General features: G+C 39.2%; 1 pseudogene across 1 annotated transcript in view; it reads right to left on the bottom strand.

The window, feature by feature from the left end:
- The window catches only part of LOC308662780 (alpha-2-macroglobulin-like protein 1), a 72378-nt pseudogene that overhangs the window by 3071 nt on the left and 45827 nt on the right, over positions 1-23480 (bottom strand). Inside the window, exons 10-16 of the transcript in view lie at positions 22684-22911; positions 22035-22098; positions 20616-20765; positions 19878-20002; positions 19216-19395; positions 17193-17295; positions 16581-16710 (exon numbers count right to left, since the gene is read on the bottom strand). The product of the transcript in view is annotated as an alpha-2-macroglobulin-like protein 1 (transcript). The remainder of the gene's footprint in view (positions 1-16580; positions 16711-17192; positions 17296-19215; positions 19396-19877; positions 20003-20615; positions 20766-22034; positions 22099-22683; positions 22912-23480) is intronic.

Genomic DNA, 23480 nt, shown 5'->3' with positions numbered 1-23480 from the left:
GAAAGGCCGTTCCTGCTTGAAAGGCAGGGTTTGGCAGCTGGCGAGGTGCTCACGCGAGGCTCTCCCGGGGCTGCCAGGCTGAACGGGGACCGGCCTCTCTCTCTCTGTGCTAAAGCGGCACCCACGGAGGTGGCCAAGGGCAAGCAGGGGAAGGCCGCTCCTGCTCGAAAGGCAGGGTTCGACGGCTGGCGAGGTGCTCGCACGGGGGTCTCCCAAGGCTGGCGGGCTGAACAGGGACCAGCCTCCCCCTCTCCGTGCTAGAGCGGCACCCATGGAGGGGGCCAAGGGGAAGGCCGCTCCTGCTCGAAAGGCAGGGTTTGGCAGCCGGCAAGGCACTTGCATGGGGCTCTCCCGGGGCTGGCGGGGTGAACGGGGACCAGCCTCCCCCTCTCCGTGCTAGAGCAGCACCCACAGAGGCGGCAGCCAAGGGCAAGCAGGGGAAGGCCACTCCTGCTCGAAAGGCAGGGTTCAGCAGCCGGCGAGGTGCTCTCCCAGGGCTCTCCCAGGGCTGGCAGGCCGAATGGGGACCGGTCTCCCCCTCTCTGTGCTAGAGCGGCACCCACGGAGGTAGCCAAGGGCAAGGAGGGGAAGGCTGCTCCTGCTCAAAAGGCAGGGTTCGAGGGCCGGCGAGGTGCTCATGCGGGACTCTCCCAGGGCTGGCGGGCAATGGGGGAGGAGCAGACCGAACACCTTACCAGTACCTGGGACTCCAATGTGCCTTCCAGGCCATGTGTGCCCCGAAGAAGTGCCAATCAGAAGTCAATCTAGTTGCTGCACGAGTCCCTGGGGAGGGCGGGGCCTCACTCTGCGTGTGTGCGCGCCCTCTGTGGAGTTCCTGCAGGCCACTGCCAAGCAGCATACTTTCCGGCAGCAAGTGAGCTGGGAAGGAGTGAGGTGTGGGGGGGAGGAGGCAGTGGAGAGGCGGTGGGGAGGAAGGCAACGCCGCGTACCACCAGCCAAGTGCTCCACCGGTTGGAAAGCCCTAGCCTAATAGATTTGAATAAATGCAATATTGTTTTTGCATTACTTTACTTTTGTTATGCATAGCATCATGACCTCTACTGTATATATATGTGCTGCATAGTCAGAATAGATGACAGAGTAGGTACCCACTGGGTGGAGTAACTGAAGTTATTAGAGATATTCCTCACTGAGGCTGGCAATCACTGATGCAGTTTTTGGAGATACTCTTTGTAGGTTTCAGACCCTGCAAGTCTGCAGTTACTTTCTTCTGAACAGTTTTGTTTACCTTGGGAGCACATCAGAATATCTGAAATTGTTTCAGTTGTTTAGGGTAAGTTAGAACAAGACTCAATGATTGGAAGCTTTATAGATAAAGGGCCACATTGGAAATGAGAAATTTCCCAACAGTGATTTATCATTTTGTAGTACAGATTATGTCCTGAAATCATGAGTGCTGTATCACTGAAGGTTTTCACACAAAGATCGCAGAAACATTCATCTGTGATGGTATGAGGATTCGTTCCCTGGATAGGGATTGCACCAGGAGATCTCCAAATTTCTTCCAAATGTTTCCAGGATTGGGTATAGGTGTTGACATTACTGGTCAGGTGGGGTTAATTCCACTCTGTGCATGATTGGATTTGGGGTTCAGTTTAAAGTTATTTGACTGGATGAATTAACCCTTTTTCGGGTTCCCAAATGTGCTTAACCCTCCTCCTTGTCACACAACAGAACTTGTATGTGCATGGAGTGAAGCTTCTTTCTTTTACATATATTCAGGCTAAGGGCCTGCAAACTAAAAGCACTGCTGAGCACTGACCAGCAGAACAGCTATCAAATAACTGTAGATGTATTTGAACTCTTCTGTCATTGTCCTTCTATAAGAAGTTCTGCTCTCAGTTGTTGGAATAAAGTTTATCATCCTGAAGCAGGGAACTCTGACCAAACATATTCAAAGTTATAGAATGAAAACATGAAAAAAATGGTAAATCAATTAGACCAATAATGCAGAAACTGCCATGAAGGGTGTAGCTACAGCATAGCATGCAGGAAACCACTGTCTCCAATTTATTGTGTGTGAATGTTCTGGGCAACAGCCTGCTGTGTGTAAAGCTCATTTGTACCACACACACTTGTTCCCCACATTTCCATTTAAGTTGTCCCAGAATCTGTCCTCAGCATGCATGGAATCACCCAAACTTTTTCAATATGCAACATCATGTTTTAATCATATTATGTAGGGTTCAACATTGCTAGTAGTTTAACTGGACATTATTCCATTCTGCCGAATTCTTCAGTGACATGGTTCCTGCAGAGCAGAAACCTCTTGCCTACTAAAATCCTATTCAAGAAAATAGCAATCCTTGAAATTCACATAAAGAGTAACAGTATATTTGCATATTTATTTAAATTTTATAACAATCCTGAATTCTTCAGTAGCTTCTTTCTCAGATTAAATAATTTTCTAAATGCCTATTTTGAACTGAGATGTCTAATATTATTCATTGTCTGCATCTTTTTTCTATTCTCCAATGATTGCATTTGGGGAGGAAAGGAGAGTGGAAAGCCTCTGTGGAAACCCTTGCTCCCATTCCCATTCCTGTTTTTTCCAGGTACTTTCTCTGTCCTTTCACATATTAAATTCTCTCTCAAAACTTGCTTTCATAAGCACTATCAAAATTTATATCTTTGTGTTTGTAAAGAATGAAACTAGTATTATAAAAAGTTATATATCTGAAGAAATGACAGCTTTTCCATAACTCCTAAACATGACTGGAAGGTACATGATACTGTATGTTTCTAATTTCCTCTTTTATTTCAACCCTAGCGTGATCACCCAGAAGTTGGGGAAATTTCTGGTGCAACAAGGTGATAATTCAGGGAGTGAATTGGGTGGGGATCACTGGCAGGGGTGGAAATTAGTGAGCTCCAGCTGTATTTGAAGAACTGTAGTTCAAATATACAGGAAAAAATGTGGGGTACAGACCCACTGGTTTACTTCAAAAGCAACAATTACAAAGATGGAAGATCTATTCCCGCAGTTCCAGTGTTCCTTTAACAGACCATTAGTTGTGATCTTCGTCGTCTCTGTGAGATATACAAAGAAAATAAGACACAATAAGCAAGGGTGTACAGAATGATATCCTCCCCCAAAAGATATTTATTGTCATATCTGAAATATCTTTGGGTCAAATCAGGCAATAACAAAGTATACACATACTCTCTTTTTTAATCACAACTGCTCCTTTGGACCAAACAGATTCACAGAAGAACAGTTAAAGATGAATTATTGGCATCCTTATTCCTAAATCCCAGCTGTACAGAATGGGACAAATTGCCGCAGCCAACTCACTGTAGCCAGCTCACGACAGCCAACTTGCCATGGCCAACTTGCTGCAAGAAAATTTAATAATTCAATTTAATTATTTAAAATAAATAAAAAAATATTTTATCTTTTGTCATTCACATTTTATTCTGTCCTGCCATTTGCATCCTTTTTTAATGATTCTATTCTACCATTTCTTTGATATTAGTATAACTCTTGTCTCACAATGAGTTCTTCTGAGGCGATTTGGCCACAGCACGTTGGCCTTGGCAAGTTGGCTGTGGCGCATTGTCATAGACTCCCAGGTGTAAATACTTCCACAAACACAAATCGTTACCCCAAGATTTGTCAGAACCGCAATACCTGAAAGATATTCATGCAGGTGTAATAATTTCCAAAAGCATTCCTTTCTATGGAGTCCCTCTTGCATTTATAACAGTGATTAAAAACATAATAAAGAGACTGAAAGGACTTTTAAGATAGTAGGAGTACAAAGATGGCATAGCATCTGATCCACATTTCTCATTATACAGGAAGAAAATCTTCTGAGCAAACTAATGATTAGAAAGAAATCAAAGGATGCTAGATAATAGCATTTTTCAACTGTTAAGTTCAATTCTTTTTATGCTATGTAGAAAAGAGTCCAAGAACAACTGTCTTTCTTCCTTACCTGCACTGCAAGAAGCACAGTATTCAGTAATCAATTTGTCTCCTATGTTCATGTGAAAGAAAGAGAAAATAATAGGTGAGATGGAGCCCCAAATCACCCTCTCCAAATACCCCTGCAGAGGTTTGAAGCTCTTCATTACCTGGTGGGTCACACATTCTCCAAGGATATTCTCAGAAATTGCAGATACTAGCTACAATTTAGTCTGCTTTAATTTGGATCCCCACACTGAGCAGTGGTTGGTTTTAAGTATCCAAGCAGCCCAGCCAAGTCTTTGATTCTAACTAGCATTTTATTCATCCCAGATTCCTCAAAGATACTTCATAAAGGATCATCAGCAAGTTCCTTCCTTTCCCACAGATATGTTTCATCAGGTGATCAAAATTCATTCAGAACAAACAGATATTCCTGACGAGGTTCCTATCAGTCTCATTGATGCATCACAGTTGCCTAATGAATCTATGAGAAGACTAAGATAAAATAGGAATTGCCCAACGTGACTGTTTAAATGTTACTCTCTTAATAGACAGGTGATTAACATTGCTTTTCTTATTTTAAAGCCCTTTTCATATTTCTTCCCAGGCTAAGTGACTAAACTAATAGACCAGCAAAATACTGTGGATGTAATATACTTAGACTTCAGTAAGGCATTTGATAAAGTAGACCTCGACCTACTCCTTGGTAAGCTAGAAAAAGGTGGAATAGATAACATCACCACCAGATGGATCTGTAGCTGGCTGACAAACCATATCAATGAGTAGTCCTTAACAGTACATCCACATGGAGGGAAGTAAGCAGTGGGGTACCACAAAGTTCGGTCTTAGGCCCAGTACAATATCTTCATCAATGACTTAGATGAGGGAATTGAAGGGGAACTCATCAAATTTGCAGATGACATCAAACTGGCAGGAGTAGCTAACACCCCAGAAGACAAACTCAGGATCCAAAAAAATCTTGACAAACGTGAACAATGGGCCCTATCCAACAAAATGAGTTTCAATGTGGAGAAAAGCAAAGTTTTACATTTAGGTAGGAGAAAGGCAGGGTTAGAGGAATCAAAAGTTGGAATTAAGATTGCCGGAAGAAACATCAACAACCTAAGATATGCAGATGATACCACTCTAATGGCAGAAAGTGAAGAAGAACTAAAGAGCCTCTTGTTGCGGGTGAAGAAGGAGAGTGCAAAACTTGGGTTGAAACTTAACATTAAGAAAACCAAGATCATGGCATCCAGCCCTCTCAATTCCTGGCAAATAGATGGGGAAGAAATGGAGGTAGTGACAGATTTTATTTTCCTGGGCTCCAAGATCACTGCAGATGGGGACTGTAGTCAAGAAATTAAAAGACACTTGCTCCTGGGGAGGAAAGCCATGGCAAATCTAGACAGCACACTAAAAAGCAGAGACATCACCCTGTCAACAAAAGTGCGTATAGTCAAGGCTATGGTCTTCCCAGTTGCAATGTATGGCAGTGAAAGCTGGACCATAAAAAAGGTTGAGCGCCAAAGAATTGAGGCCTTTGAACTATGGTGCTGGAGAAGACTCCTGCGAGTCCCTTGGACTGCAAGGCGATCAAACCGGTCAGTCCTAGAGGAGATCAACCCTGACTGCTCTTTAGAAGGCCAGATCCTGAAGTTGAAACTCAAATACTTTGGCCACCTAATGAGAAGGAAGGACTCACTGGAGAAGAGCCTAACGCTGGGAAAGACTGAGGGCAATAGAAGAAGGGGACGACAGAGAATGAGGTGGCTGGATGGAGTCACTGAAGCAGTAGGCGTGAGCTTAAATGGACTCCAGAAGATGGTAGAGGACAGGAAGGCCTGGAGGAACGTTGTCCATAGGGTCGCGATGAGTCGGACACGACTTCACAGCTAACAACAACAACAACAAGGAAAAATCAAAGGTACAAATACAGACTGGGCAAGACCTGGCTTAAAAATAGCAACTGTGAGAAGGACCTTGGAGTCCTAGTGGACAATCACTTAACCATGAACCAGCAGTATGCAGCAGCAGCCAAAAAAGCTAACAGAATCCTGGATTGTATAAACAGAGGCATAGAATGAAGATCACATGAGGTATTAGTACCGCTTTATAAAACCCTAGTAAGACCCCACCTGGAATACTGCAGCCAATTTGGGTCACTATATCACAAAAAAGATGTTGAGAGTTTGGAAAAAATTCAGAGAAGAGCAACTAAGGCCTGGAGACTATAACACACGAAGAACGGCTGCAGGACCTCGGTTTGGCTAATCTAAAGAAAAGAAGAAATAGGGGAGACATTTGTCCACCCCCCTGAAGCTTTGCACCGGCTCACCACAGGGCTGTGTGCTTAGCCTCTATCTGTACTATTTGTACACATATGACTGTGTATCATCTGACCCATCTACTGTGATAATTAAGTTCACAGATGATACTACCGTAGTGGGTCTTATTACAGGTGGGGATGAGACAGCATACAGGGCAGAGGTACAAAAACTATCCATATGGTGTTGTAACAACAACTTGTACCTAAACATTGGCAAGACAAAAGATATGGTGCTAGACTTCTGGAGGAAAAAGGAGGAACCTGCCCCACTTTACATTGGGGAGGACTGTGTGGAGAGTGTTTCCTCCTTTAAATTTCTGGGAGTCTATCTCTGCGAAGATCTGACCTGGAAAGTTAATACAACCCAGGTGGCCAGAAAGGCCGAACAGAGACTTCACTTTCTCAGGGTCTTGCGGAAGAACAGGGTAGAACAACGGCTAATGACCCTCTTTTACCGTTCTACTATAGAGAGCATCCTCTCATACTGTATTGTGGTTTGGTATGCTGGTCTGATAGCCACGGATAGGAAAGCATTACAGAGGGTGGTGAGCACAGCACAAGACATTGTGGGCTGTTCCCTGACACCACTAGATGACATCGCTAGGGCTCACTGCCTTGGAAGAGTGAGGAAAATTCTCAGGGATGACTCACACCCTGGACGGTATCTCTTTACTCTCCTACCATCGGGTAGGAAATATAGGAGTATAGCCAGCCGTACCAACAGGCTGAAGAACAGCTTTTATCCATGGGCTGTTAGGCTTTTGAACGGGATATAATTTTATAAACTTTATGCATGATTGACTTGTGAGGCTGGTGCGTTGTGCAATTAGCTTACATGGTGTAATAAGATGGAGGGTTTGTGTCACTGTAAGTTGGGGGTGGGGGCACAAAGGGAGGCTCAGCCAATCTCAATGTATACATGGTTGTACTTTGACAATAAAGGTTCATTCAATTCAACATGATTGCAGTACCGTATTTTCCAGCGTATAAGATGACTTTTTAACCCATGAAAATCACCTAAAAGCACTGAAAACTCCTCACAAATTGTCCCCGAAACAAGTACGATGGGTGCAATACTTTAACCATTTTAATTTCACCCTAAAGTACATACCGGGAGGAAAAAACCTCTTAGATGACTGCCCCAGTATAAGAGCCAGTGTGAAGAGATTAATGAAGCATGACAATAACAGGACATTGATTGTATATAAGGATTGAATGCAAATGCTATTAAGATATGTATAAGCTAAAAATTATTGATAAATGTAACAAAGATGTTTTTATTAGTTGATAATAATAAGAACTGTATTAGCCTAATATGAGATAGTAAATATTAAGGGAAAAAGAGAAGAAATATCTGATGTTGTAACTTGAGATTTATACTAAAGACTTATGTATGTTATTGAACTATTGATTAACCCAGGCACCACACTGCCTTTTAAATACTTAATTGTAAAATGAGAAAATTAATAAAATATTATTAAAAAAGAAGAAGAAGGAAAGGAAGGTAAGAACAAATTCCTATCTATCAGAACTATATTTGGGAGCATGTTTTTCATTATCTGTAGATTTCTGCCCTTCTTCCAATTAGTCTCTTTTTTATTTTCAGCAAAAAACAAATTTGACATAAAATCATTTCTACAATTCATTTATGATTTGTATTATATTTTATGTTGTCAGGAACAAAAGTGGAACATCTGAGAAATTTTGCTTGCTTCTTAAAACTGCAGAATTCTGACAGTAATTAACACCTTTGTCACTGAAATACAAGGCAAGTTAGATCACTACAATAACAGTTAGTCCTCACTTATCAACAATAATTGGAACTGAGGACTTCCAGTCTTGCGTCGCAGCGAGACAGACACAGGAAGGGAGTGTTTCACCGATTTCACCCTGCTAAAAGGGCCTAAAGTCACCCCAAAGAGGTGATGAAGGAGGGGTGCCTTATCAATCATGGAGAGACAGCAGTGTTTCTGTTTGATCTGAGAAAAACCCTCCAAACTGGCAGGGGAAAGACTGGCTACATTCCTGTGTCCAGCCATTAGCTGCTGACAACCGAAGAAGAAAAAGCACCAATTAACATATTCTAAACAGCATGTTTGGAACTGGGTGAGAACACTGATCCTTTCTTTACTATTTTACAACTGAATTTCCTGGGAAAGGCTCCCAAGAAGCTAAAACCTGCAAAAATGAACAGAAGCGGCATTTTAATTTCTTTTATGAGGGACAGAAACACGTAATACTGAAGTGGAAGTAACATAAAGCTACAGCTTTGACAAATTTGAGAACTGAGATCATTGTTAAGATTTTCTCTTTGGAAAAAAAATTGAGGTGAAATATAAGAAATCAATTCTTTGTTTTAAAAGTGGAAAATGGACTTTGAATGACATCTAGTGGTGGATTTGAGTATAGCACTACAACTAGCTTCCTGGCTGCTTGATAATTCCTAGCTTGGGAGAACAGCTGGCAATAAAGGAAAATATTTTGGCATACTTATCACCCTGGCCTCCTTGGACTATAAAGACTTGCTGAGTTAGGACTTTTAATCTCAAGAACTACTGGGAGAGGGGGAAAAATGACTTTTTACTATGTCTGGCTGGGAGAGACTTTTGAGTTGTTTTCAGGGTGGTTTGAACACTTTGAACATTGCCTGACCGAAAATTGTTGGACATATGAGACAAAAGATTACTACAAAATATTGCTTTTAGGACTGGTTCTACTCTTATTAAGATTGGATACCAGAGGATCTCCAGGAATGATGCCTCAAAAAAAAAATAAACAACTTTCAGAAGGAAATATACTCTGTGCTACAACTAATTCATCAAACAATTGTTGTACACAAAGAGGACACAAAAAGAAACTATAATGAAACTAAATATAATTTAGATAATATAAATAAGCAGATCTCCAAATTAAATCTTGAACTAGAAAATTCCCAGACAATGACTACAAAGTATGAACAAATAAACCAGAAATCAGAAGATGAAGCAGAGGAAATGGACCTAGAGATGGAAGAGATAAAAGAAGGGAAATATAAACTACCATATACATATAAAATACTGCAAGACTTAGCATAACAATGAAAATGGAAAAGATGCTTTACCTCTTAGGTCTGAAAAACATACCTGATGATAAGGAAGAAGATTTTAAAAAATGGAATATATAGCTGTCAGGGGAAATATCACAAGTTGGGAGACAAAACATAAAAAGAGAAATTGAGGGAGAAGGAAAGTGGGAATTATTTAAGGAATATAAATGGGCAGAATTCCCCCCCCCCCAAAAAAAATACCCTACCTAAATTGTCTTCTTCATGCCAAGCAACTTTTACAAAAATAGAAAGAAAATTCCTGGGTGATTTAATTGCCTTGGCTTGGAAAGCTACTTGGCAAAGAAAGCAAGCGAGAGTTAGATTTTTAAAAAAGAAGATTTGACCTATTAGAGGGGGCATTACATGTTTAATTATTTGTTTGAATATGATTAAAAGAATGGAAGACCCTAGATATAATTAGACTTTTATAATGAAAGATATGATTTAAAATTAAAATAGCATTTTTTCCTTTTTTTTTGATATGGGAAATATGAAAATAAAAGGAGGATTGATATGAATAAAAAGTTTTTAGCTAAATGTAATTAATTATGAGAAAATCATAACTGATAGATATTTCAAATATTAATGGGAAATTAAACCTTAATAAGAACATGAAAAATAGGATGCTGATTTATGAATTGATATTATTATATTAGTAAAATATGATGAGAATGTTTATATCTAACTTTTTATATATCAATAGTAATAAGAATTGTAATTGTACTTCCGGTGGCAACGCCACGCCGAATGGCGGCTTTTCTCTGGCCGCCCGTCCTGAGGCTTCGTTAGATCCGCGGAGACAGCGACAATCAGCTGTCCCGCAGCTCGTAAACTTCCCCCTCGGAAGAAGAGGGGGAGATGAGCTTTCCTCGGATAGTGGTAGAGCTCCCCAAGACCTCCCAGAATTATCTGGGGGTCAGAGTGTGAGAGCTCCCACAGAGTCCAAGGCTTTCTCCGAGTCCAGGACGCCTTTGCTCCGTGCAGGGGTGAAGCCAGACGCTGCATCCACATCTGCGGATTACAGTGATTTATGATTGCTTTCAAAGCAGACAGAGCTGACCAGGAGGAGTAAAGTTGCAAGTATTCAGAACTTTAACTCAAGTGCTTTAATCTTCTCCATACATAAATTAGATTTTGAAAGAGAAAGAGAAAAGATGGCGCTGAAATGTTTTTTCTTTTTGAAAGAATAAAGAATAAAGTACGAAGATTTTGTTAAAATCTAAACAATATATTGGATTTCAGAGTTTTAAAGAATTTAATTCTTCTTATTGTTATTAAGGGTTCCTCTTCTTTTTTTTTTGGATTTTATTTTTATTTTTTGAAGTCCAGAGGGAAAGTGAAAGTGATAAGAGAAGGTGAATTGTAGCAAGTTGGAAAATGGCTTCAAGATGGCAGGCAGTTCCTGTTGTTTCTAAAACCTCAATTTCTTCGCCTGTAGTTCAATCTGCGATGCAATCCAAAGCCTAGATCCCCTCCACCCTCTCCTCCACCACCAGCACTTACACTTAAAGACTTGCAGGATGCTTTGAAGCTGCAGGCACAAGAAATGACTCAACAAATAAAGGAAGAGGTAGCTGATCTTCTTGAATTTAAAAATAGAGAGATGAGAGAAGACATTTTGTTTGCATTTCAAGGGCTGGCTGCACATATTGAACGTTTAGATGATCGTGTGGATGAAGTTGTGGAAAATAGTGAAAAACTTGAAAATAGAATTGCTATAGCAGAAAACAAAATTGATAAAACTGAGGATGAGGTGATTATTTCACAGTATAAAGAAATGGAATTTGCTTTGAGAATAAGAGAGTTGAGAGAAAACCCTTGTGAGGATTTATTGGAAGAGGTGATTAAAGTCATTGCTCCCATCCTGGGATGGGATCCTAAGGAGTTATCAAGGGAGGTGGAAAAATTTTTTAGGGTGAATTCTTGGATTGCGAGGCAGAAAAATTTACCTAGAGACATGGTGATTTATTTTTCTAAGAGGTCACTTCAAAATGCGATCATCCAGGTCTTCTATCAACAGAGATTTCAAATTGCAGGTCAAGATATTATAATTCTGAAAGAAATACCTCCCAAGATGTTGAGAAAAAGGAAGGATTTTGGTTTTCTGTCTGATGAGCTCAAAAATCGACAAATTCAGTTCAGATGGGAGATACCTATTGGAATAGTGGTGAATCATGCAGGGACACGATACAGGCTTAATACGATTGCAAAGGCAAAAGATTTTTATACTTATGTCCTGAAAGCAGGTTCACCACCATCTCCATTACCTGAGAGTGGAAGAAGATAAACAACAAGTTGAAGGCACATCAGCACAGCTTGTCGGAGAGGCACAATTGGCTGAATCCACTGAACAGAGTTTGCTGTTAAAGGGTGATCCAAAAGAGCAGAGAATGACGCGTGCTGCGCACAAACGGAGAGAAAAGGAACAACTGAAACAGAAGATGGACTCTGAGTCTATGATACAAGGCCCTGTTACTACAGAGCCGGTGGGAGGGGTGCGACCGAAGAGACCAACAGCGGATCTCCAGGTGGCGTTCCAGAGGTTCCAGGTTGCTGAGGATGGCAATAAAGCTTTTGACATGGAATGTTAATGGTTTAAATTCACCACAAAAAAGAAAGTGTTTCACTACTTGAAGCAACACAAAAATGATATTGTTTGCCTACAAGAAACTCATATTAGTGCAAAAGATCAAAAGTATTTGATTAACTCCCAGTTGGGACTACATTTTATAGCATCTGCTCCAGACAAAAAGAGTGGAGTGGTTATTTATTTAAGAAGAGACTTATCTGCTACATTAATTGAATCTGATCCACAGGGAAGATATGTTATTATTGAACTATTGCTACAAGGCAAGAAAATTCTTATTATTGGATTATACGCTCCTAACCAACAGCAAAGAAAGTTTTATAAGTTTTTACATGATAAACTAACTCAATTGGATTACAAATCTGTTATTTTGATGGGTGATTGGAATGGTGTTTTGGATTCAAGTAAGGACAAGAAGGGGTCTTTTAAAAATTCTCCTATCTATTCTAGATTGCCTAAAGGTTTTTTTGACTTGAAAGATGACTTGGAATTAAGAGATATATGGCGGGAACGGAATTTGGAGGACAGAGATTTTACTTTTTCTCGCACAGGCATCAATCATTTTCTAGGATTGATTTTTTTTAATTACTGGTGATCTTATTCCCATAGTCAAGAATGTTAAGATTTTTCCTAGAACGTTGTCGGATCATAGTCCTGTATGGATGGAACTATTTAGAGAAGATAGGATAAGAAGATCTTGGAGATTGAATGAAAATTTATTTAGATATGATGTACTTTCAGAGAAATGTAAAGATTATTTGAAAGAGTTTTTTGTTTTGAATATGCATAAAGGAACATAGATTGAAATGGTTTGGGATGCCAGTAAAGCTTACATGAGGGGGATTTTGATTCATATGAACAATGGTCATAGGCGTAAGCAGATGCAAAAACATAAAGAATTGGAAGAAGAGATTAAATTGAAGGAGAAAGCTTTTATTTTGAATCCATCAGATAAGAGATTAAAGATTTCAATAAATTTGTTGAAAGAGCAATTTAATATGTTAATGGTGAATCAGATTGCAACTAATTTGCAATATGTGAAACATAATACTTTTTGTAATGCAAATAAGCCTGGTAGGTGGCTAGCTTATCAATTAAGGAAAAAACAGAAGTTACGTACTATAGAGAAAATAGAATATAAGGGTAAAGAAATATATCAACAAAATTTGATTAAAAAGGGTTTTTTGGATTTTTATGAAAAGTTATATGCTAGTGAGAATATACAAACCTTAGATATAGATAAATATTTACAGGAAGCGCATATTCCTATGCTTTCATATGAACAACGGGAAGGGTTGAATTGTTTAATCACTTCTGAAGAAATTATATCAGCAATTAAACAGTTAAAAGTGGGTAAGGCTCCTGGTACAGATGGTTTAACAGCAATTTATTATAAAACTTTACTTGCAGAGATGGTAGAACCTTTAAAGGAACTATTTAATAATATCCAGGCCGGAGGGAAGGTGCCTCCATCCTGGAGAAGGGCTTTTATATCGTTGATCCCAAAGGAGGATCAAGATCTTACTCAGCCTAAGAATTATAGACCTATATCGCTCTTAAATACAGATTATAAGATTTTTGCAAAAATATTGGCAAATAGATTAATGCTAGTCTTGAAACAGATGGTTCATACCAATCAGTCTGGATTTATAACTGGAAGATATATGAAATATAATGTAAGACAAATAGTTAACTTAATTGAGTATTTGGATAAGAATAACCAAGTCCCTGTGGCATTGATATTTTTGGATGCTGAAAAAGCTTTTGATCAGTTGAATTGGCAATTTTTATTGAAAGTTGTGGATAAGATGAATTTTGGGGATAAATTTTTGCAATCTATTAAGGCCATATATCAACAACAATCGGCGCAAATTATAATTAATGGGGGTTTAACAGATGCATTTAAAATTGAAAAAAGTACAAGACAGGGGTGTCCCCTGTCACCATTATTGTTTGTTTTAACATTGGAGATCTTATTGATTAAAATTCGGGAATCAACTAAAATAAAGGGAATAAAAATAAAACAGAATGATTATAGGTTAAGAGCATTTGCGGATGACTTGGTTGTTACATTATCTCAACCGATTCAATCGGTTATAGATTTGATGGAAATCATAACACAATATGGGAAAGTTTTGGGTTTTAAGGTAAATAATAATAAGACTAAAATATTATCTAAAAATATGACTATGAATGAAAAGGATATGTTAGTAAAACTGACAGGTTATGAAATTGTGAAAAAGGTTAAATATTTGGGGGTATATATTACAGCTTCTAATGTGAAATTATATAAGAACAATTATGAGATGTTATGGTTAAAAGTACAAAAGGATTTAAATAATTGGAAAAAATTACAATTATCTTTGTTGGGAAAAATTGCAGATGTTAAAATGAATGTTTTACCAAAGTTTCTCTTTTTGTTTCAAATGATACCTATTTTGAAAAAAGATGCTAATTTGGATGAATGGCAGAAGGGTATCAATAAATGTATTTGGGCAGGGAAAAAACCGAGAGTTAAACTTAAGATTTTACAAGACGCTCGGGAAAGAGGAGGACTTAAGGTGCCTAACTTGAAATTATATTATGACGCAGTGGTTTTAACACTGGTTAGTGATTGGCTTAATTTAACCAATAAAAGTATACTTTATCTTGAGGGATGGGATTTATTATTTGGGTGGCATGCATATTTGATTTATGATAAAAAAGTTGATAAGGCTTTTAAATCTCATATTTTAAGAAGTGCTTTATTGCCTGTTTGGAGAAAGTATTATTATAAGCTGAATTACAAAATACCAATTTGGGGGATTCCTGGACACGCAATAGAGGGGGTATCTATGGGTGTGAATTTGGATATGATTTCTTATCAGCAACTACTTAGATTGGTAGGGAACGATTGGCAACTAAGGTCGGTAGCCGAGTTAAAGCAAGAAAATATCATACAGTCTTGGTTTCAGTATACTCAATTGCAAGCTAGGTGGAAGTTAGATCAGAAGGTTGGTTTGACACTGATGGATGAAAATTTGATAAAACAGATCAAAGATCAAACTCGAGCACATATAAAGAGAATTTATAATGCTTTAATAGAATTGGACTCGGAAACGGAATTGGTAAAAGATTGCATGGTAAAGTGGGCTCAAAATATTCAAGAACCAATTCCATTGGATGTGTGGGAGGTAATTTGGGTTAGAAATGTAAAATTTACTCAAGCCCAAAATTTAAGAGAAAATTTTTATAAAATGTTTATAAATTTTTATAAGATGGCATTTGGATCCTAAAAAGCTGTCTTGTATGTATTCTGATTTACAGCCCAAATGTTGGAGATGCGGTAGTTTGGATGCTACTTATTTTCATATTTGGTGGACTTGTAGAAATATAAAAGCTTTTTGGATTAAAATTTGGTGGAACATTCAAAAGATTTTTAAGAGAAAGATAAAGTTTACTCCACAATTATTTTTATTGGGTGTTATTACAGATTATGATACTAAAGAAATTAACTTGATGTTGAATTTGATAACAGCTGCGAGGTTATTGGTAGGGCAATATTGGAAGGACTGTCTGCCTACTATAGAGGAGTGGACGCTTAAAGTGTCAAATTTAGCAGAAATGGCTACAATTTCTGCTTACTTGAAGGATCATTCACAAGAAAGATACATTTCGGTTTGGAGAAGATGGATAGATTATATTCAGAAAAAAATGGGACTAAAAAGTTCCATTTAGCTTATGAGTAAATTTTAGATTGTTATAATTTTTTTTATAAGTTGGATATTTTAGAGTGTTTGTAATTATGTTATAGGCGGGTTAAAGTGTATTATGTATTTGGTTATTTATATAGTCGATCAATGTTAGCTAGATTATGATTACTATATATTACTATAGTATTTGTAACCCTGTAACCAGCTTTGGGAAGTGGGGGAGGGGGAAGGGGCTTTAGGGGGGGTTGGGGGATGGGATAACATTGTAACCTTTATAAAACTTTTCAATAAAAAAGAATTGTAACTGTGTAATGAGGGGAAAATGGAAAAAAATATGGGGGAAAATATAGGGGATCAGGGGAAAAATACTGGATTGTACAGTACTGAACAGATTTATACTGAAGAAGTTAATGTTAAATATGTGAACTCAGACAACAGGGTGTTTACTAAGCACTAAAGACTGTAATTTTTAAAAATCAATAAAACATTAAGAGGAAAAAACCAATAATTGGAACTGAGATTTCCATCACTAAGTGATGCAGTCCTAAGGCACAATAGCATGACTGTACTAATTTACAACAGCAGTTCCAGCGAGCCCCATTGCTATTGCTAATTGAATCCAGAATGGTTGCAGCATCCCACAGTCACATGCTCTCCATTTGTGACCTGCTGGCTTCCCCACTGACTTTGTTTATAAGAAATTGATAGTGTAGGTTTACAAATGGTAATCATATAACTCATGACACTGCCACATAATTGTGAACTGGTTGTTAAGCAACTCAATTGTGATCATGTGACTGCAGGGATGCTGTGATGGCCACAACTATAAAAATTCATTGTAAATACTGTGCACTCAATGGTACTATAACTTCAAATGGTCACAATGGACATCAAATAAGGACTACCTGTATGAGAATATTTCTTTTCCTTGTGAGCAAAGGTTGGAATTCACTTACTTAACAGGTACTAAATCCCAAATCCAGTTTTCTGGAAAGCATGTCCTGGGTTTGGCTTTTGTATCCTGCCTTGGTTTTGTGGCAGTGATACCTTGAGATACATTTTCAAGATCTTCAGCAACTGAAGTACCTGGAAGATGAACACTAGGTTAGAAATAAGATAAGTAAAATGGTTCTGCAATAATTAAGGAGAAGCTTCTGAGAGACATGGTGGAACCAGTTATAGCCTTCCTGAAAGCTAAGCCAGCTGGGTGACCTTGGGCCAGTTGCTCTAAGCCAAACCCACCTCAGAGTTGTTGCTGTGGGGAAAATAGAAGGAGGGAGTATTACATATGTTTGCCACCTTGACTTATTTATAAAGTGATACTGTAAAAGTGGTATAAAAATCTAATCTAATAATGCATAACATCTATAGCAATCTGGTTCAGGTGGCAGGTGGTGATATGTCAGCAAGTTTCATTTGGCTGAAGATGAGATTATTCTGAGAAACACTAATATCACTAGGAATAAAAACATTTAAGATTCATAGAGACCTGCAAAATGAAACAAGAAAAAGAGAGAGCCTTTTAAAAATTTCCAGCAACAAAATATCTAATCAGTCATGATTTTTACCTCTTGCCCTGCCAGTTTTTAAAACAATTCTCTCTGGAGGTGGAAGGTCACAGGAAACAGGCTTTTTCACTTTTGTGTTTGTTAAAATTTTCAATTTCAATTGCTGTGGGAAAGTAAGGAGTGAGTGGAAATAATCATACTCATAATATCTGGGAAGGAGAATCAGGCAACAAGGACAACCACTGTCCCCTTACTACTGCACTTCAGCCATTTTGCTGGATCTATGTTACTATTCCCACCCTTGTGTTCAGTCGTTTCTAGCCCTGCACCTACAGTGCCAGACAAAACTTACAAGGGGCATCTCTGTTTCAATCAAACATGAATCAAATTGGATATGTTCATATAGATCTGACAAAACAAGCTAAATCTATAGAAGTTCTCACTGAAAGTAAACCTTACTGAAGCTTTAAAGCCTTGATCCCCAAACTTTGTTGTCCAGCACAGTCCAACTCTGCAAAGAAATTAAAAATGGTATTTGATATTTCCTTGAAAACATCAAAATTTAATGACACCTGATTACCCCTATCAGCCTGCCTACCTGCTTACCTACCTAAGTTGTATAGACACCAGCTTACCTGATTTTTAGTACTCACTTCCCTCATAAAACATAATCATTCCTGAATACTGTATTTTCCGGCGTATAAGACGACTTTTTAACCCATGAAAATCGTCTCAAAAGTTGGGGGTCGTCTTATACGCCGGGTCGTCTTATACGCTGGAAAATACTATTCACCTCTCTGATCTGCAGTCCCCGGCAATGTGCTCCGAAGCTGCCTCCCAGCCAGCATGTCACCGCCAAACTTCCCAGCCCACACCGCGTCTAGGCACGTTGCAGCCCGGATGGGTCCGGTCCCGGTCAAGGACGCCGCAGAGCCCGCTGGCACTGGGTGAGACCCGGCAGAGTTGTCCTGCGCGTGTGCGTGCTGGCCAGCTGCCGGGAGATCTCCATGGCGGCGTCGGACGGTCGGAGGAAGCAGCCGACGTGCGGAAGGCAGGCTCACGACGAGTCGAGGTGGGCCTGCGTCTGTGGTGTGCAGGGATGGCGGGGGTGGCTCCCGTAGCGAGGGAGGCGTGTCCATGGGGAGACGGGTGAAGCCCATGTGGCGTGCTGCGAAGAGGGGCCCCGCTGAATGTCGCGCGACATACAGTAGGAAGGGAGCACCTTTGCTCCTGCCGAGGCACTGCCTGACCCGCGCCGACCGGAAGAATTACTTGCCTGGTCACGGAGTGCGGAACAGCAGTACTTGGCGCCCCTCTTGCCCGCAGACCATGCAGCGGCCATCGCCAGCCGGCCTCGGCATGGCCGCCCCAAGCCCGGCTCTCTAGCGCGTCTTCCGGGCCCGCCTGGCCAACCGTCTCCTGGGCGGGGCTTGGCTCCAGATGCGGCGGCTGCTCCGTCTGCAAATGCTATCTCAAAGCCGAATCGCGCTTGGCTGTGCAGGCTGCCGAAAGGCGGGGACTCAGAGTTCCCGCGGTGGTTGCGGCTTCTGGCGTGCTGTTTGCAGAGTCTGGCCTGGAAGAGCACGTGGCTTTGCACCATTTGCATCAGACGGGGCTGAATCTGAATCGGGCTTGTGTCGGACACTTGGCAACTGGCATGTAAGTATTTTCCGGCGTATAAGATGAAAAATCTTGAAAATCTTCTCAAAAGTCAGGGGTCGTCTTATACACCGGAAAATACGGTATTCTTCTCAAAAGTCAGGGGTCGTCTTATACGCCGGAAAATACGGTATTCCATTTAATACTGTTTGTCACACAGAAGTTGCAGCCTTTTACTGATTTCTATGGCTAGGTGATGGGATATACAGAGATGAGTATTAAAAAGTATATTGCTATTTTACAACACAAGCCCTATGAGTTTCATACCTGTGTCTGATATTGGGATGTACCAGAGTTTGCATCGTGAAATCACTTTGTCATTTTTTTGCCACTGAAGTTTGGAACATTTGCCTATGCTAGTAGCTCACGGAAATGAATAACACTGTTTTCTTGTTCATTGGGTTCAAGAGAAGAGGCCACTAACCTTGAACAGGCTATAAACATCAGCTTCTCTCTGATACCAGGGAGCTACCCTAGAAGGCTGATTTTTCTCTTGTTTAGGATCCAGAGGAGGCAAGCAAGGGTAAGGTTCAAAATCTTCCATGCGATAGTGAAATCCTTCTATTATTAAATCAAACCAATAGGCTGAAGAAGCAGTATATACCTAGGGATAAAAATGGCTGCAATGAATAACAATACAACTGTATTCAATATTAATAAAGTAGAATCAAACAAAGTTAGTATAAAGAAACATTTTTTTCTACTCTATACTGTTTACACACAACAAAACTATTGAATCAAAGAAGGAAAATACAAAGCAAATTGTAGAGCTAAATGACTTAAGTCTTAAAATCCTTAAAATCTTCCAGAATACCTGAGTCAGTGGTTATGAAAATCTCTAATTCGTCTATAAATAATTATAAGTCTATGTAGCCTAATAAAATCATAATCTTAAAAGTTTAAGAATTCACATACTATAAAGCACATAAATCTCATTATTTTGCAGTGATATTTTAAATGGAGCAAATAGTTAATTATGTAACCCATCATCTACCAGCCCTAAAGGATAACAAGATTATTGTTAATAATAGAGCATGGGGAGGAAAAGTATAAGTTGGGCTTGGTTTAGAAGGATATTTTCCTTACTGTTAATGGTGTCAGAGTTAAGTTCTTCTTCAAGAGAACACTCTTGTCCACAGCCTGGACAGAGGAGAGTGCACCAGGGGCAGCTTCTATCTGCAGATTGACCTTTGACCCTGGAAGCTCTTCCTCTGATGAGAGAAGAGAGGGAGATTTTTATTATAAGGGAGATCCATGTTGACAGTGGAGAGTAGATTAAAGAAATACCCTACAGAAACATGAACAAACATGGGGAAGAAAAAAAAAGATTATAGAGCGGGAAGTATGTCAAAATGTTGGACACAATAACTGTGTTCACATGGTTCCCAGAAGGCAGTTTGTATCTACTAACAAGCTTATAAACACTCCATCTGATCCCTTACAGATTTCCTGTACTTTCCAACTTCATTTAAAATCACTGCATTGTAAATAAATATTTTAGAAGATAAAATAATGGGTGAATGAAACCAAGTGCTTTGGTTCAAAGAGTTCGAAAAAAGAAGACAACAGTAAAATAGGAAGATAGAATTGTCTTGATGGAAGGAAGCAATGTGATTGTTTTAGTGTTTTCATCGGTTTGGTTCTGAGCTGCCTATGATTACTGTACTGCGTTCTAAGATAAAAGTTGTGGATAATATATATCACTTCCATTTTCTCTCCCACTTCAATTTATGCACAATGAGGCAGCACACATGCTTTAATGCCCTATGACTTTGTGTGATGTGTGATTGCATGTTCTTTGCTCTGCCCTTCTTACTTTCTCACAAACCTTATGTTCGAAGCACATGTTTATTGTGAACACATCAACATCAGCTGCCACCTCGCCATCAGCGAAGACTGCAAACAGCAGAAGCTTGGCAGTGGGTGCCAGGTTAGAGCTGGGAGTCAGGATAAGAGAGAAGGTGACTTTGAGTGCTGGTCAGGGGGAGGAAAGAGTAGTGGAAAAAGAAATCCAAAGAAAGAAAAATTATGTCTGCACTATGACATTCATAATTACTGTATGTACTATTCAAGGAAAGAAAAGTTAATAAAACTTCTCACCCTCTGCTTTGTCAGTGTAACCAATTTCTTCCCAATTCCAAGGAGTTTCTAAATAAATCTGAGTCTACTTCAGCATAACTCTACTGAAGTCAATCTATCAAAATATTATGGCAATTCATCTTAATCTTGCAAACCACTACTGAGCCAGGCTGTAGCATAGCGATCCCCAACCTTTATGGCTTGGGAACCTGATTGGGGGAGAGAGAAGAACCCACCCACACGAGCGCCGGTCCATCACTCATGCAGCCCTGTTGCGAATAGGTCATGGCCCAGTAGTGATTCAGGGCCTGGGGGTTGGGGAACCCCCTGCTGTAGCAGTTTAAAAAGCAAATGCTCTGGGCTATGTTCCATCTGTATCATCATCATGATGAACTAGCTTAGTCTGGAAATTTTCAGAAATACATTTGGTTTCTAAAAGTGATGTTAAAATATGTGCATGATAATTACATATATAACAAATCAAATCTAAATTGTTAAAAAGTTTAGTGTTATATCTAAACATGCTATGCACCTTTAATGTTAATATAATATAATATTAATGTTATACTGTATTAACATTAAAGATGCATGTCATATTATATTATCTTAATGTTTATTATAACATTTAACCCAACTTTTACATTATTGTTTACCACAAAGTGTAAGGTGTGGTCAAGGCCTAGAAAGCAGAAGGCCATGTGTTCAAGTTCTACCTTAGCCATGAAACCAGCCAGGTGACTTTGGGCCAGTCACATTCTCTTAGCCCAACCCACCTCACAGAGCTGTTGTGGGGAAAATATGAGGAGAAAAGTGTGCCTAGAGTTATTTATAAAAATAATAAAGATGGGATACAAATAAATAATAATTACTGGGGGACAATTTGTGAAAAGGACAAACATTGAAAAATCCAAAGTACTCCCTACAGTCCAATATCACAATTGGTATAGGCTCATTTGTTTCACATGGTTATTACTGTATATATTCTATTTGAGATACTGTCTAGATTTAGCTTTGTGAAATGAAAACAAAATAAGTAATAACTGAAAAGAGAGAGAGAGAGAGAGGGGGAGAGAGAGAGAGAGAGAGAGAGGGAGAGAGGATAGATCTATAGATAGTACAGAAAAGTACTTTAGGTGCATTACAACAACATAATTGTACACTTACTCTCATCCTGGCCAACAGGCACTTGCTTCTGTCCACTGGAAACAATCTTTCCTTTTGATACAAGCTGGTAGTAAGAGAAGTACTAAGTTATGACTTATAAAAACACTGCAGAAAACTACACAATGAAAGAGAATGACATGTAATGATTTAGAATAGGAGGAAGAGCAGGAAAGATGTTGTTACAGAAGACTTCTAAAAAGAGGAAAGGAATAGACCTGTATTTTTTAAATAACATACCACACAACTGAAGCTACAGGTTTTGCTTCTGAAAATTTAAACGGAGGTAACTATCATGTTTAGCAGAACTGCAGATCTGAATTCTTCCCAATGGTTTTCCTCTGAAAGTCTTTACAGAGAAACTCACCATATACTGGGAGTCTGATTTGTCACAGTTACTGCTGTAATGTGACTTCATACAGTCAACCACCAACATAAGATATAGAAATGCCAGTATCTCAGGAAACAATTTTCAGTTCTGTTCTTCTGTCTTACTTTTTCATCCTACTTAATTTAGAATTTTGGTTTTCTTTCTTTTTTCCAGGAATTGGGAACTATATTGCCTGTATTAATATTTTATTTCTCACTTTTTTATTTTTGTTGTTTTCCATTCTTTTCTCATAGACATCCTGTTGACCTTTCCATGACTCACCAAGTAATAGAAATCTACATGGTCAGCCTCAGGGCCCAGCTCTTTCCGGTCAAGGATATAATCTATCAATACTTCCTGATCCTTTCCACAGGGCAACTCTTCTTCCACATGCTGAATCTCAAGGAAACTGTTACTCTCTGAGTAGAAGGGCTTCAGCCACTTATAAACTTCGAAGTTCGACATCCGAGCAATCTGTTCTTCAGTTTTATTCCCAATTGTGTACGTTGCCTATAAGGGAAAAGGCACCACAACAATGGGAATTATCAGTGTTCAATCATATTTTAAAGTCATATTTAGAACTGTTCAACAAGAGAAAATTGGATGGTCAATATATCAAGATAGGTCAATACTATAAAGTTAAACCAGTTTTCAAACTGATTTAATATTTTTATTATAGCGAGTCTGTCAGGGCCCACTTCAAAACTTCATCCCAAGAAAACAGAACTCATGGAAGCAGATTCTTCCAAAAGGAACTTTTATTAGAAGCTGATAGCAGGCATACTAGACAGGATCTGAGAATTTCCCGTGCAGATCGATAGGCTAAAGCATCCCAAGTAAAACCCCTCCCCATGGTTCGAAAGGTAGAACTTTAAATTGGTAGCACCCCATAGGGCAATTGAAGGCTGTTTTCCATTCAACCCCTTCCTTGATTTTAATACGGTAATAAGCTTCCCTTAGGTCTAGTTTAGTAAAAATCTTTCCTTTTGATAGGTGGGATAACACGTCCTTCATGAGGGGAAGGGGGTACAGATTACTTTCACTTATTGCATTCAGAGCTCTGTAATACACACAAAGGC

The sequence above is a fragment of the Vipera berus genome (assembly GCF_964194415.1).
Source record: "Vipera berus genome assembly, chromosome: 2".
NCBI classification, from domain to species: Eukaryota; Metazoa; Chordata; class Lepidosauria; order Squamata; family Viperidae; genus Vipera; species Vipera berus.
This window is presented reverse-complemented; position numbering and strand designations above follow the sequence as displayed.